The 16,342-nt window shown below is 38.7% G+C and overlaps 1 protein-coding gene across 1 annotated transcript in view; it reads left to right on the forward strand.

Moving 5' to 3' along the window:
• The first annotated feature begins 12,817 nt into the window (after positions 1-12,817).
• SAXO1 (stabilizer of axonemal microtubules 1) overlaps positions 12,818-16,342 on the forward strand; it is a 119,936-nt gene continuing 116,411 nt past the window's right edge. Inside the window, exon 1 of the mRNA XM_019659075.1 lies at positions 12,818-12,875. The gene's annotated coding sequence lies outside the window, so the exon portion shown is untranslated. The remainder of the gene's footprint in view (positions 12,876-16,342) is intronic.

Below are 16,342 nucleotides of genomic sequence, written 5' to 3' on the forward strand. Positions count from 1 at the left end.
TTTTAGTTTTTAGTGTACAAGTCTGTTGCCACTTTTGTTAAATTTATTCCTAAGTATTTTATTCTTTTTGATGCTTTTGTAAATGGGATTGTTTTCTTAACTTTCTTTTGGATTGTTCATTGTTAGTGTATAGAAATACAGTGGGTTTTTGTGTGTTGATTTTGTACCCTGCAACTGTGCTGAGTTTGTTTATTAGCTCTAACAAGTGAAAAATTTTCTTTTAGGGTTTTCACATATGAGATTGTCATGTGCAAACAGAAATAATTTTAGTGCTTCCTTTCCAATTTAGATAAGTTTTATTTTTTTTTCTTGGGTGATTTCTCTGGCTAGAACTTTCAATACTATGTTAAATAGAAGTGGTGAAAGTAAACATCCTTGTCTTTTTCTTGCTCTTAGGGGTAAAGCTTTCAGTCTTTTGTCATTCAGTATGATGTTTGCTGTGAGGTTTTCATATACAGCCTTTATCATGTTGTGAAGTTTCCTTTTATTCCTAGTTTGAGTATTTTTTTAAATCAAGAAAGGATGTTGAATTTTGTCAGATGGTTTTTCTGTAGAGAAGCATATTAAAGTATACAAGAGTGATTTCTGAGGTTTACTTTAAAATACTTCAGCAAAGATAACAGGATTCGATGAAGCAAGTGTGGCAAAATCTGGATAATTGGAGAATGGATAATGTTTTGGGGATTTATTAAACTATCATTTCTACTTTTGAGTATGTTTGGAAATTTGCATTATAAACATTTAAAGGAAAAAATTTCATTAAAATACTCATTATTCAAACATTATTGTTTGAATGCTCTTATTATTAAAATATCTTTCTGATTTTAAAGTCATTTTTAAAAATTCCTTTCACTATTTCCTCTCAGTTTTAAGGAATACTGTGATCTTTTGCAGCGTCTAACTATATTATGCTTTTGCTTTTTCCCAAGATAGAAAAAGCATCTGTTTATGTTCTTTCTGTTTGAGAGCCTAATTCTTGCCTAAAATGCTCTTCTCTCCTCTAGAAGTTGGTAAAGTAGATTTTTGTGAATTCTTGGGTGTTTAGTATGAATTTGCCATAGTTTCTAAACCTGAATTACTTGAGGGGGCTTTGAAGAAGTATAGAACTGTAGACAGATTCATCAGGCCTGGGGTAGGACTTCTTCCCCAGAAGTGATTGGGATGAAGCCAGATTTGGGAATCTCCAAATATGAGCAAAGATTCAGAGAGGGCATGGGAGCCACATCCCTTTGTGTTCCCTCCTACCAACCTGGAGAACACCCAGCTTTAGTGGGGGGAGAGCAGGATTGGGAGTCAGAAGTTCCCATCCAGTCAGTAGACCTAGGTAACTTGGTTGAACAGGTAACTTCACCCTCAGAAAACTGGGAGACGGAACTAACTATACCACTGGTGAGCTCCCTGAAAGAGTTAGTTATTCCATGATGAGATTTTGGCTGATGGTAGCTTCAGCCTGGGGGAGACATGTTGATCACTAGAAGTGAGGGGATTAATGTGGACTAATTCAGTGTACCAAAGGAGAAGGTATTTGTTTATGTGTATTAAGTTGATTAATTTTTTTAGACAAATGACTCAAGGGAAATAACTATAAACTCCAAAGATTTTTTTTTTTTTGGCGGGGGTTTAGGGGGCTTGGGGAGGGAGGAGAAGCTTGCTTTATTAGTTTATTTTTATGCTTTTTATTTAAATCAGTGTAAGCAGTAGAAACGTGGCATTCTATAGTTACTTTCTACATTTCAAAAAGAAAAACTCGATCTGTTCTTGGATGGCCTAGTGGAACCACAACCTTGACGTATTTAATAAAATTAAGCGTTATACAATGAGCTTTTCTTTTGAGGCCTTTAGGAATGTTCAGATATGCCTTGTTAGCTTACTCCAGCCAAATTGGGAGGTCAGTGATGCTGGCAGCTGGTTGGACCCTGAGGCCCCCAGGCACTGTGAGATTAGCCCCAGATCACATTCAGGGGTGAGCGTACAACTGCTAGCAGATTCCAGTCTTTTTAAAAGCCAGGGATCTGAGACACTTTGGTTCAGCCCTTCCTTTCACAGATGACAGAACTGAGGGTCCAAAAGGGACAGCTTAGCCAGAGCCAGAGGCCTCTCATGTGTACCCAGGCCCTGTTAAGGTGGCAGAACCTTCAAAATACGGAACATTCTTTCTTGCCGGAAGCCACATCTTTCAGTGGTGACACCTAAAAGCGGCCCCCGTGGTCTTTTGCTTGTTTTGGAGAGATGCAGCGTGACTGCTTTTGTTGTTACAGCACTGGGTGGTCTGCCAGTGAGCACGTATAAATAACAACTAATAAATAATTTTACAGCAGAGGTCCTAAATCTTTCCAGATAGCTCACTGGTGCGTGGCTGTCAAACACCAGACAGATCCTAAGAAAACAGTAACTTTAACCCATCCATCTTTTATGTACATGGCACATTGTTGTCATAAAATTTTCCTAAGGTTTTAATGGCTTAAAGGAAAAAATGTACACGTAAAAAATGCGTACACAAACCCACCCAACATGTGCATAGCTACCCTAGCAGGCTACTCAATAACTTCTGTTTTTAGAAATCACCTATTTTATATCTTTCTGAATTTTTCTTCTGCGTTGGCTATAGTAAACTATTTTATACTGCAGTGAATTTGAGCAGATTTCATATTTTTGGAATAAAATCCTCTGATTTTGCATGTTGGACTGTCAGAAATGAAAAGATGAATTGGTTTTCCTCATTTTGTACTTTTCTACCTCTTGAGGGCCAAGTCCTGTGCTATCTAAGACCTTTGGGTTTCCAGCTGAGTAGGCGTTAGGTTTCTGGCCTTGTCCCCATCCCTGAATGTCCCAAGCTTCAGCTTCTTCACCTGCAATTGGCCTACTACCTGTTGCACAGGGTTGGTCTAAGGATTGAGAGGGAAGCTTCCATGAGAGCCCCCAGCATAGGCGCTCCATATAGAGCTCTCAGTAGGTATTGCTTCTCTTTGCCGTTTATCTTTATCTCTTGTACCCTCTTCTGTTGAAATTGTGCCCACAGCAAAGCCTGTTCTCTCCTGAAGCCATCCTGAGTTGGAATAAAAGTCACACACTCTATTTTCATCGTACACTTACCTTGCACCTCTCCCATACAGTCTTTGATGTGATGTCTTTCACTGTGGTGATTATAGGGGGCCTGTCTGGGCAGCCCCTAGCCCCCTTCCTGGCTGAGATGCTGCACATCTCAGAGAGGCTGAGGACAGAGGCTGTGGCTGATTGTGTCCTGCGTTTCCTTTGGAACATTAGTGCACGCTGCACGCATAGCAGGTGTGATCACAGACAAGCCCTCAACACATGTTTGGGGTGGTTTTTACAACAAAGCAGTAGAACAGTGCCTGCTCACGAGGTGGTTGCTGTTTCTCCCATCCTTGCTGCTTCCCGCTGCCCGTCTCTCTCTCCAGGTCCGCTCACTTGACACCTTTTGCTCTGTCGCCTGAGCAGTCTTGGCCTCGCTAAGGAGGTCAGGTTTATAGAGTAGTGGTTGATTGGAGCCAGCCTGACTACTTAAAAGCTGTGTGTTATGGGTGGAATTGTGCCCCCCAGAAGACGCCGACGCCCTAACCCCCAGTACTGCAGAATGTAAGCTTATTTGGAATTAGGGTCTTTACAGAGATAATCAAGGTCCCATGAGAGGTGAGTAGGGTGGGCCCTAATCCAACGTGACTGGTGTCCTTATTACAAGAGGCAGTTTGGACACAGAGGCAGATATGTACAGAGGGAAGATGATGTGTAGGCCCAGAGAGAACAAAATCTACAAGCCAAGGAATGCCCGAGGCTGCTAGGAACTAGGAGAGAGGCATGGAACAGAGCCTCCCTCACAGTCCTCAGAAGGATCCTGCCCTGCCGACACCTCGATTTGGCACTTCTAGACTCCAGAACTGTGAGACAACACATTTCTGTTGTTCAAGCCACCTAGTTGGTAGTACTGTATTATGGCAGCCCCAGGAACAAATGCACTGTGTGAAGTAGGCAAGTTTAATCTTTTCAGCCTATTTCCATATCTATAGAATGGGATGATGTGATAAATCATATCTATTGCACAGGGTTCTTCTGAGAATTAAATAGTGATGACATTTTGGGAAGTTCTTTATTAATGGGGTCCCTTTACTCTTATTCCCTAGACTCCTGGCCTTCCTCAGCCCTGGATCACTTCATTATTATTATTTTTTAAGATTTTTAAATTTTTTTTTTATTGGAGAATTGGGGAAGGGTAACAGCCAAGTTGTTGTCCTTCAATCTTAGTTGTGGAGGGCGCAGCTAGCTCAGCTCCCAAGTCCAGTCGCCATCCGGCCACCCTTTGGCAGCTCGTGGCTGCTCAGCTCAAGGTGCCGTGTTTAATCTTAGTTGCGGGTGGGCATAGCCCACCATCCCATTTGGGAGTTGAACTGGCAACCTTGTTGTTAGGAGCACATGCTCTCACCAGCTGAGCCATCCTGCCACCTGTTGGCAGCTCAGCAGCAACCAGCTCGGGCCAGCTCACTGGCCCATGTGGGAATTGAACCGGCAACCCTGTTGCTCAGAGCTCACGCTTTTAACCAACTGAGCCATCAGCCGGTCCAGTCCTGGATCACTTTTAAACTTTCAGCCCCTTGTTGCATTTCTCCAGAAGCTGTTCAGCCAGGTTCTAGTTTCTCAGCCATGAGATCTAGAAGCCTTAGTGTAAAAGCAAATCATATTTTCCCATGGGAATCTAGTTTAACTAAAGTTCTCATTTCCTGACCAAGTGCTCAGCAACAAATAATTTGCAAAACCATTCATCCTACCAGGTTAGGAAGTGTTAACAGGCCGGATGTCTTCCCCATCTCAGGTAACCATTTTAACTGGGAGCCTTTGTTATGTATACCGTTTAAGTACCCATCGATTACCTGCCTTTTAAAAGCTTGTCTTTGTAGGCGACAGGAAGTTGTAGGGCCTCTTTTATTTGGTAGCTGTTAGAAGAAAAATGAAAACCTATGAATGTAAATTTATGCATCTTGATTGGTGAGTAGGAGGTAGGTGGCATCTGGAATCAGATGTTGGGCTTCTCTCTGACACTTGTTGCTGTGCGGCCTTGGGCCAGTTACTTAATCTTTCTGAGCATCTGCTTTCTCCTCTGCAAAATTAAGGTGATGATACCTGCCCAGGTGGCTTTTAAGATTTAAGTAAGATAAAATAGATGAAGAGACACGTTTTCTTTGTGGTACATACTCAAAAAAAGTTTCTTTCCTCGCATCGCTCCCATTCCTCAACTGTTACAGTCAATGGCTCGAATGTTGCCTACTCAAGCATGATGAGGAGGTTCCTTTGGGACAGGTAAGAGCTTATTGTGCCCCTCAAATTGTCCTCTGTAGAAAGCTGCCCGCCAGCTACTTGCTGAGAACCTTTGAGTAACATAGTTCAGATTCAAAGCTTCATTTCAGCATGGTCTGAAGTGAATCTGATATTCTATATATAGTTCTTTTGGTAATTTTATAACTTCTGAGTTGTTTATTTAAAAGAAGTCTGAAAGTCCCAAACAGTTGAAGAATGAGATATCATGAAATGGGTGTGTTTGTGTGTGTGTGTGCATGCGCGTGCACATGCATAATGGTTAAAAAAGTAAATTTTCCTATAGCTAGTGTTCTTTAATTATGAGTTGGTCATCTCTATAAATTAAATGTATATTTTTGAAGTTCTCTAAGATAAATCTGCATTAATAACTATGGCTATTTGAGCACTCAGGGTTCAGATAACATCAATAACCTAAAAATTTCTAAGCTCTTTATAAACATCAATGCAGACTGTGTTAATATCCATATAAAACAGGATTTCAGTTTGAGCTTAATTGAATTAGTCGTTTGGTATTGGATGAGGAGTCTGCTCCAGTTTCACTTAAAAAGCATTGGAGTAGGGAAAGAAAGAGGCATAGAATGTTATGTTTTGGCATCATTTTATTTGTTTTATTAACTTTCTAGTCTCAAAGCCGTTCTCAGATGATTCCATTAAAAGGAGGTGGGATATTTGCCATTTTCCATGAAAGTAATGATAGATGATGGGAGAGAGAGATTATTCATGCCTTATTATAATCAATATAACTTCATTCTATAACTGCTTTTTGTGTACTTTAAGTCAAACGATCTTATTTCCTTTTAAAAATAAAAAAACTTCTAAGTTCCATAGAGGCAAGCTCAAAACAGAGAAAATTTCCTGAGGTTTTTATACTTTCCTCTGATTAATAATTATTTTCACAAACTAGGTTCAGGTGGGACCCTGGTTTGAGTAGCTATATGATCTGCAAAGCAGTGTAAAATGATTCGTCATAAAGTGAACCATATCTCCCCGTTGAAGTCTAGTTTAATTGGTTTTATTCCTAAAAAAGTGCTCAGCATCATATAAATCATAAATATGCCCGTAAATATGCTACCAAAATAAAGATGCAGTAATATACATCGTGTAATAAATAATAGCATTATACCCCTAGTTACATACAGTGGGCATGCATGTTGTATATACATTGATTATCCAAAGGCCCTGGTGCTTTATAAAGTATACATTCAGCACATAAAATGCACAACTCTGCCATGATTTAATATATATGAAAGAATTAATAAACTATCGAGTGCTAGACAGATATAAGCTGACATTTTATTAGCCTTGTTCATGTAGTATAACATATACATGTGAAATAAGACATTCCTGAATGTCTAATTAGGAACATTTCTGCTCTTCTTAAAATTTAGAAGGACATTCGGGTGTTTGGGTGATTCATGAGCTAAGATATGTGGAGACGTTTGAATGGATGCATTTTGGGGGATAAATATTTCTTTATGATTATATGCTTTGTTTCAAAATATTTTTACTTGTGCTTTGGAATATAATCCTCATAATCACCTTTAAAAGAAGATACTATTTTCCCCATTTTGAAGACAAGGACACTGATGCTCATAGAAGAAAAATGGCACCTTCAAAGTCACTTTGTCACTAGGAAGTTGCAAAACCCAAACTAAAGCCTGTTATTTCTAACTCCTCATTTTGTGCTCTTTCAAATGCACCATAAGGACCTGACATTTCCCCCTGTAGTAAGCAGAGGCTATCAAATTTATTTCAGAAATCTTAGAGCAGTGTTTAAAGTTGGGGTCACTCTGAAAGGGAACCATTCCAGTGTCTGATTGAGTCTTTACAGAAAACGCCAGCTGGGAGGGTTTAAGAAATGAGACTCATAAGTTTTTGCTCTTCCTTCACTCTTCCCACCCCCACCAATAGCATTACTGAATATAGGTGGTTATGGTAGTCTGTGCGAGTGGAGGCTGAGGAGGACACATGGAAAGGGGGAAGTGGGGTCACATGATTTTGCCTTAGTGTGTTAGGTAATACTAGTCAATGCTGCAGTAACAAACCCTCCAGTCTCATTAGTTACAACAAAGATTTATCAATCATACAAAGTCAGAGGCTCTTCTTTGTGCAGTGACTAAAGGATAGGACTGCTGCCACCCTGCAACTCCACCATGTTGGAGTCCCTGTTTTCCATGTATGAACAAGAGGGGGAGAAAACATATGTCTGCCTCTGTGTTAAGGGGCTATTAAACCTACTGTTGAATCTTGCTGAAATTCCTCAGGTTTCCTGATCAGCTGCTGTTCTCTGTGCTGAGATTATTGGCTTCTACAGCAATAGACTCATGGCATTGTCTTCAGTAACATGCTGGTTAATCACCTTACCTGACCATACCTGACAATCATCTTGATGGCTTTGTGTTTGTTTATTAAACACATATGGAGGGTTTGTGTGCAAGGCATTGGGTTGGAAAGTTGATTCAAAGCAGCAATTTATTCCAAAGAATCACTTGAATTGTGCTTCATCCAGTAGTCATAACTTCTGCATCAGCCGTCACTGTTAGTCTGCATGAAGCCTTTGTGCACATTAGAAACAGGCACCCCTTCCATGCATTTTACTTCCATCTGTCAGAAAATTGTCATGCTGAGTTTATTAGAACAATATCCTTCACTACTGTATCCTGAAAAATTTTCAAAATAAATATACAAATCAACAATGTCTCTGAAGTAAACAGTGCCCCTTTAGATGTGTCACCCTTTCTCCCTTGTGCAGTATACAACCTACTGAACTGTATGTAGTAGAACAATTGTATGTTGTTCCCATTGCTTCCTCCTATTGAATCTTTGTGAAATTATTCAGCTATTCCTAGGTGAAAATCTTTCCAATCTTATTTATAAACATGGTGGAGTATTCTTTTTTGGAAAAGATGATTTCAGTTCTGTTAGGTCACAGGAAAAAAGTGTCATTTCTTTTCATAGGTCAAATTTCTATCCCATTTCCTGAGACAGATATCATCCATCTTTGTCTGATTTGTTCTTTTTCCCCTTTATTAAAATGTTTTTTATCTTTATTAAAGTTATTGGGGTGACATTGGTTAGTAAAATTATATAGGTTTCAAGTGTATAGTTCTATAATACATCATCTATGTGTTGCATTGTGTGTTCACCACCCAGAGTCAGTTCTCCTTCCTTCACCATATATTTGACCCCCTTTACAACTTTTTCTATCACCCCCGCCCTCCTTACCCTCTGGTAACCACTAAAGTGTTATTTGCATCTGTGAGTTTTTGTTTTTTTTGTCTTGTTTGTTTGTTGCTTTCAGTTTTATACCCCACATATGAGTGAAGTCATATAGTTCTCAACTTTTTCTGTCTGACTTATTTTGCTTAGCATGATAATTTCAAGATCCATCTATGTTGTTGCAAATAGCAGTGTTTCATCTTTTCTTATGGCTGAGTAATATTCCATTGTATATATGTACCATATCTTCTTTATCTAATCATCTATAGAAGGACACTTTGGTTGTTTCCATGTCTTGGCCACCATGAATAATGCTGCAAAGAACATAGGGGTACATATATCTTTACAGGTAAATGTTTTCAGGTTTTTTTGGTAGATACCAGAAGAGGGATTGTTGGGTCATGTGGTAATGCTATTCTTAATTTTTTGAGGAACCTCCACACTGTTTTCCATAGTGGCTGTACCAATTTCATTCCCACCAGTAGTGTATGAAGGTTCCTTTTTCTCCACAACCTCTCCAACACTTATTGTCTTGTTAATAATAGCCATTTTAACAAGTGTGAGGTGGTATCTCACTATAGTTTTGATTTGAATTTTCCTAATAGCTAGTGAAATTGAGCATTTTTTGATATATCTGTTGGCCATTTGTGTGTCTTCTTGGGAGAAGTGTCTCTTCAGGTCCTCTGCTCATTTTTTAATTGGATTTTTTTGATGTTGTGTCTTACCAGTTCTTTATATATTGTGGGTATTAGCCCCTTATCGGAGGTGTTGCTTGCAAATATCTTCTCCCATTCGGTGGGTTGCCTCTTTGTTTTGTTGATGGTTTCTTTTGCTGTGCAGAAGCTTTTTAGTTTGATATAGGCCCATTCATTTAGTTTTGGTTTTACTTCCCTTGCCTTTGGGGTCAAATTCATAAAATCCTTTCTGAACCCAAGGTCCATAAGTTTAATACCTATGCTTGCTTCTATGCAATTTATTGTTTCAGGTCTTATGTTTAGGTCTTTGATCCATTTTGAGTTAATTTTGGTGTATGGTGACAGATAGCAGTCTAGTTTCATTCTTTTGCACTTGGCTTTCCAATTTTCCCAGAACCATTTATTGAAGAGGCTTTCTTTTCTCCATTGTGTGTTTTTGGCTTCTTTGTTGATAATTATCTGCCCACGTATACGTGGATTTATTTCTGGGTTTTCAATTCTATTCCATTGGTCTGTGTGTCTGTTTTTCTGCCAATGACATGCTGTTTTAAGTACTGTCATTTTGTAGTATAAATTGAAGTCAGGGAGTGTGATACCTCTAACATTGTTCTTTTTTCTTATGACTACTTTGGCTATTCAGGATCTTTTGTGATTCCATACAAATTTGATGATATTTTGTTCTATTTCTTTAAAAAAATGCCATTGGGATATTGATGGGATTGCATTAAATCTGTATATTGCTTTGGGTAATATGGCCATTTTAACTATGTTGATTCTTCTGATCCATTAACATGAAATATCTTTCCATTTCTTTTTGTCTTCTTCAGTTTCTTTGAAAAATGTCTTATAGTTTTCAGTGTATAAGGTCCTTCACATCCTTGGTTAAGTTTATTCCTAGGTATTTTATGCTTCTTGCACTTGCAAAAGGAATTGTTTTTTTCATTTCTTTTTCTGAAATTTCATTGTTCATATATAGGAACACAATGGATTTTTGTACATTGATTTTGTATCCTGCAACTTCATTATATTTATTTATTGTTTCTAATAGTTTTTTTGGTGGAGTCTTCAGGGTTTTCTATATAAAGAATCATGTCATCTGCAAAAAGTGACAATTTCAGTGACTTTTTCATTTCCAATTTGGATGCTTTTTATTTCTTTCTCTTGCCTGATTGCTCTGGCTAGAACTTCCAATACTATGTTGAATGGCAGTGGTGACAGGGGGCATCCCTTAATTATTCCTGATCTTCGAGGAGTTTTCAGTTTTTTTACCATTAACTATGCTATTAGCTGAGGGTTTGTCATATATGGCATTTATTATTTTGAGGTACTTTCCTTTTATACCCATTTTATTAAGTGTTTTAATCATAAATGGATGTTGTATCTTGTCAAATGCTTTTTCTGCATCTATTGATATGATCATAGGATTTTTATCCTTTATTTTGTTTATGTGGTGTATCACACTGATTGATTTGCATATGTTGAACCCTCCTTGAGCCCCTGGAATGCACTCCACTTGATCATGATCTGTATAATCTTTTTAATATATTGTTGTATTAGATTTGCTAGTATTTTATTTCGGATTTTTGCATCTGCAGTCATCAGAGATATTGGTCTGTAGTTTTCTTTTGTGTGTGTGTGTGTGTGTGTGTGTGTGTGTGTGTGTGTGTGTGTGTGTGTGTGTGTTATCCTTACCAGGGTTTGGTATCAGGATAATGTTGGCCACATAAAATGAGTTAGGAAGTATTGCCTCTTCTTCAATTTTTTGGAAGAGTTTGAAGAGGACAGGTATTAAATCATTTTTGAATGTTTGGTAGAATTCACTAGTGAAGCCATCTGGTCCTGGACTTTTGCTTTTAGGGAGGTTTTGGGTGATTGTTTCAATTTCCTTACTGTTGATTGGTCTATTTAGATTTTCCACTTCGTGGTTCAGTATAGGAAGTTTATATATTTCTAAGAAGTTATCCATTTCTTCTAGGTAATTGAATTTGGTGGCATATAATCCTTCATAGTATTCTTGTATGATCCATTGTACTTCTGTGGCATCAGTTGTAACTTCTCTTCCATTTGTGATTTTGTTTATTTGTATCTTTTTTTTCCTTAGTGAGTCTAGCCAGAGGTTTGTCAATTTTATTAATGTTTTCAAAGAACTAGCTCTTTGTTGCATTGATTTTTCCTATTGTCTTGTTTTCTATTTCATTTAATTCTCTAATTTTTATAATTTCCTTCTTTCTGCTGACTGTGTGTTTCATTTGTTCTTCTTTTTGTAGTCCTTTAAGATGTAATGTTAGGTTGTTTATTTGGGATTTTTGTTGTTTCTTGAGATAGGCCTGGAATGATATAAATTTCCCTCTTAACACTGCTTCTACAGTATCCCAATAATTTTGATGACATATTTTCATTCTCACTTGTTTCTATGTATCTTTTAATTTCTTCTTTTATTTCTCCTTTGACCCAGTCATTCTTTAGTAGCATATTGTTTAATCTCCATGCATTTTTGGTTTTTCCTGCTTTCTTTTTGCAAATGATTTGCCATTTCAAAGCATTGTGGTCAATTTCAAAGCTTGGTATGATTTCAATTTTCTTAAAATTGCTTAGGCTAGTTTTGTGTCCCAACATATGGTCTGTTGATGAAATTGTTCCATGTGCACTAGAAAAGAATGTGTAGTTTGGTGTTCTAGGATGAAGTGCCCTGTAAAAGTCAATTATGTCCATTTGGTCTAATGTGTCACGTAAGGCTGATATTTCCTTACTGATTTTCTGTTTGCATGATCTATCCATAGCTGTCAATGGTGTATTTAGGTCTCCACTATAATTGTGTGTGTGTGTGTGTGTGTGTGTGTGTGTGTGTGTGTGTGTGTGTTTTAAAGATTTTATTGGGGAATTGGGGGAGGGGAACCGTGTTGGAGAATTAGGGAAGGGGACTAGCCGTTTTTGTCCTTCAATCTTAGTTGTGGAGAGTGCAGCTAGCTCAGCTCCAAGTCCAGTCGCCATCCGGCTGATTGTCGGCAGCTTGTCAGCCGCTCAGCTCAAGGTATCATGTTCAATCTTAGTTGCGGTGGGGGGGGGGGCGCAATCCCCCATCCCATGCGGGAGTCGAAACAGCAACCTTTTTGTTAAGAGCACATGCTCTCACCAGCTGAGCCATCCTGCCGCCTGTTGGCAGCTCAGCAGCAGCTCAGCTCGGGCGCAGCTCACTGGCCCATGTGAGAATTGAACTGGCGACCCTGTTGCTCAGAGTTCGCGCTGTTAACCAGCTGAGTCACTCAGCTGGCCCCTATAATTGTTTTTGTTCCTCTCTTGAGTTCTGTTAGTAGTTACTTTTTATATTTTGGTGCTCTCTGCTTGGGAGCATATATATTGATAAGTTTTATGGCTTCTTGTTGTATTGTCCCCTTATCATTATGAAATGCCCATCTTTGTCTCTTGTTACCCTTTTTATCTTGAAGTTTGTTTTGTCAGATATAAGTATGACTATACCTGATTTTCTCTGCATGCCATTTGCTTGGAGTATCATTTTCCACCCTTTTACTTTGAGTCTGTATTTGTCCTTGCAGCTGAGATATGTCTCTCGAAGGCAGCATACGGTTGGGTTTTGATTTTTGATCTACTCTGCTTCTCTGCACCTTTTTATTGGTGAGTTCAGTCGGTTTATTAATACATTTAGGGTGATTATTGATATATGAAGATTTCGTATAGCCATTTTATCTTTTGTTTTCTGGTAGCTCAGTGTCTCCATTGTTTCTTTGCTTTTGTGTTTCTGTCTGTTATTTTAGTGTAGTGGTATTCTATGATTTTTTCCCTTTGTTTCCTTTTTGTTTGTTACGTATTTCAGTTCTGGGTGTTTGTTGTTGTTGTTGTTGTTTGAGTGCTTACCATTAAGTTTTTGTAAAAGAAAGTTTCATATAAAAGTAGTCCTTTTTCTTCACCATGAATCTTCATTCCTTTTTGCAAATTCAGACCTTTCTCTCCTCCCCTTTTTATTGTCACAAATTTTGTTGTCACAAATTATCCCTATTTATACTGTGAGTTCATTTCTGAGTTGCAGTAGCGAATTGTCTTCTTTTCTTTTTTTTTTATGTTCTTATATCCTTTACTCTTTATGTTATATTTAAGTGTATAGTGCCCTAGTCTATGTAGGGGTTGTCATTTCCTGCTTCTGTCTGTCTGTTAGTAATCTTACTCATAGTTTTGTATCCTTTTGTCTTTTTGTTTCAGATAGAATAACCTTTTTCAGTATTTCCTGTAGTGATGGCATTGTGGTGGAAATTTTACTCAGTTTCTATATATTTGGAAAGGTCTTTATTCCTCCTTCATATCTAAAGGATCACTTTGCTGGATATATTATTCTTGGCTGGTAATTTTTCTCTTTGAATATTTTATTCTACTCCCTCCTGGCTTGTAGAGTTTCTGGTGAAAAGTCTGATAATAATCTAATGGACTTTCCTTTGTAGGTTACTGTCTTCTTTTCCCTGGCTGCCATGAGAATTGTTTCTTTGTCATTAATTTTTGACAGCTCCAATACAATGTGCCTTGAGAAGGCCTGTTAGGATTGAGGTAATGTTTGTTTTTTGGATTCAAGGATCCATTTCTTTCTCTAGGTTTGGGAAGATCTCGTTGACTATTTGTTTAAATAGCCTCTCTGGGTCCTTCTCCCTCTCTTCTCCTTCTGATATACCCATTATTCTTATATTGCTCTTTCTGATGGAGTCAGATAGTTTCTTGTAGAGTTCTTTCATTTCTGTTAACTCTCAAGTCTCTCTTTTCCATCTGTGTCATTTCCAAATTTCTATCTCCCCCGCACCCCCTGGATTCCCCAGAGCTGTTCCCTCCCCCAATTCCCCAATAAAATCTTTAAAAAAATCTTTATTATTAAAGTTTGCATGAAAGACAGCTACCAGAAAAACATGGAGACTTGATCGCACTTGTTCATCTTTCTTTTTTCCCCCAGAACTGCACTGAAATGAAAGCACAGGATTAAAAGAGATTGAATTCTATAACAACAAAGAGAATGGGAGAGGAGACAGTATTACACAATATACATTTGGCACAACTTCCTACTTAGCACACCACAGGAAGCTACAGCCTCTGTGCTTGCAAAGAGGGTATCTCCAAATTTCTGTTTTATTGATACCACTGTCTTTCCTCCATCTGGTCAGCTCTATTTCCTAAGTTTTGTATTTTATTCTTTATCTCATTTATTGAATTCTTTAGCTCCAGAATTTCTATTTGTTGTTGATGTTGTTGTTGTTTTTAAATTTCAATCTCTTTGGTATTCATTTTGTTCATTGATTGTGTTTGAGTTCATTAAACTGCCTATCTGCATTTTCTTGTATCTTGTTTAGTTTTTTCAGAACTGCAATCTTGAATTCTCTGTCATTTAAGTCACACATTTCCATATCTTTAAGTTTATTTTCTGGAGATTTAAAATTTTCTTTCCGAGCTGTCTTGTTACCTTGGTTATTCATGGTAACTGATGAATTATGTCTCTTTCTGGGCATTTACAGGAGTGAATTCTGCAGCCAGTTGATATGAAGAGGTCTTTCTTTTGTTTTTCAGTAGGTAGCATTGGAGTGTTTTATTTTCTTTTGCTCTGTTCTGGCTTCTCCTGGTGGAAAATTTCCTGGGGAGGTGGGTATCTTCTTTGTGACCAGATTACCTCAGTCTCAGAGCAGCACCCTTGTGGGAGGATGTGGTGAATTATGGGGTTCTGAGCCTCTGAAATCTCAGTGCTGCCCTTGAAGCCTGATGTGGAGCTACGTACCTCAGTAGAGCTGGGTGCCTCTACCAGGATCAACCACGAAAGGTGGGGGGTGGGGTGGGCTGTGAGAGGCCCCTGGTATGTTTGTGTATTTGTTCTCCTCGAGTAATGGTGACTATCAGACCACATCTGCCTCACCTGCATATCTCCCTTGTCACTGGAATTAGCCTCAGTGTGTGTCTGCCACTCAGGAACTGTCTGTTGTTCTCAGGGCTGTGGATATTCTGTTCTTTAATCTGACACCACTGCAGTTTTTTCTGGGGCCTGCAGCTAACACTGGGAGGGTGTAGGGTAGATGAACTCTGGGAGGTTGGGAGGAGGGGGGCTAGCATCTGTGGCTTTATTTTCTGCCTGGCAGTGACCACAGTTGTAGCATCTCTATGTTTGGGTCCTTGCCCCAAGGTTTCTGCCCCGATAGATTGCTTGGTTCAGCTGTATTGTATGCTGATCGCTCAGGCAGGATTGCTGGGGCCACAGAGAGTGCACCTGAAGTCTCAATCCTCCCCACACCCCTCTTCCTGGACCGCAGTTAGCTCTGGGCTGCGTCCCATGGCCCCTTTCTCTGCACGTCTCCCTTCCCACCTCCCCTGTGTGCTCCATTCGCCCACCTTCAGGTGGTTTGATTCACAGATCTCTCAGACTTGTTTGTGTATTGCATAGGGAATCCTTTGTTGAATTATAGCTGTTCAGCTTGTTGGTACTTCAAGGGGAGGGGTCAAGAAGGACCCCTCACGCAGCCAAGTTTCTGAACTTCTCTAGTCTGATTTGTTTTAAAATTATATCTACCTTCATCCATTGTTGGTGCCTCTGTTCTCTGACCATTTGTTACATTTTGAAAATATGGAGTCACTGCAGTACAATAGTTCCTTTATTCAAAAACCTTTTACTCACATAGAACCTTAATGGAATATCCTCAGAGTGATAAATTCCTGCCCAGAGGCTAAAAATTATTGCCATTATTAGGAAAATAGATTTTCTGTTTGCCAGCATTTGAAATAGACCAATCCAACAATCAATGCTATTATTCGTTAAAGGAACAAATGAATGGACACATTGTGAAGGACAGTCAGTCTTAACTGTAAACCAATTGCTTTTTTTTTTTTTAACTGATTTTATGACTGCATATTATCACAGAAGGACCCAAACCTAGTAAAGCCCATTACTGTTTCTTTGAGTTAAGGACCCTTGCTAAAAATGAAGGAGCAATCATGTGTGAAGAAACGATAGTATGTTTTAAAAAATTCCAGGACTGGTCTAATTGCACTTTGATTACTCTCTCTAGGGAGTAATTCTTATTCCTTGGTAGGAAACCACGAGCAAGTCTGACCATTTGGTTTTGTGA

Source organism: Hipposideros armiger, unplaced genomic scaffold (assembly GCF_001890085.2).
Source record: "Hipposideros armiger isolate ML-2016 unplaced genomic scaffold, ASM189008v1 scaffold_294, whole genome shotgun sequence".
In the NCBI taxonomy this organism is placed as follows: domain Eukaryota; kingdom Metazoa; phylum Chordata; class Mammalia; order Chiroptera; family Hipposideridae; genus Hipposideros; species Hipposideros armiger.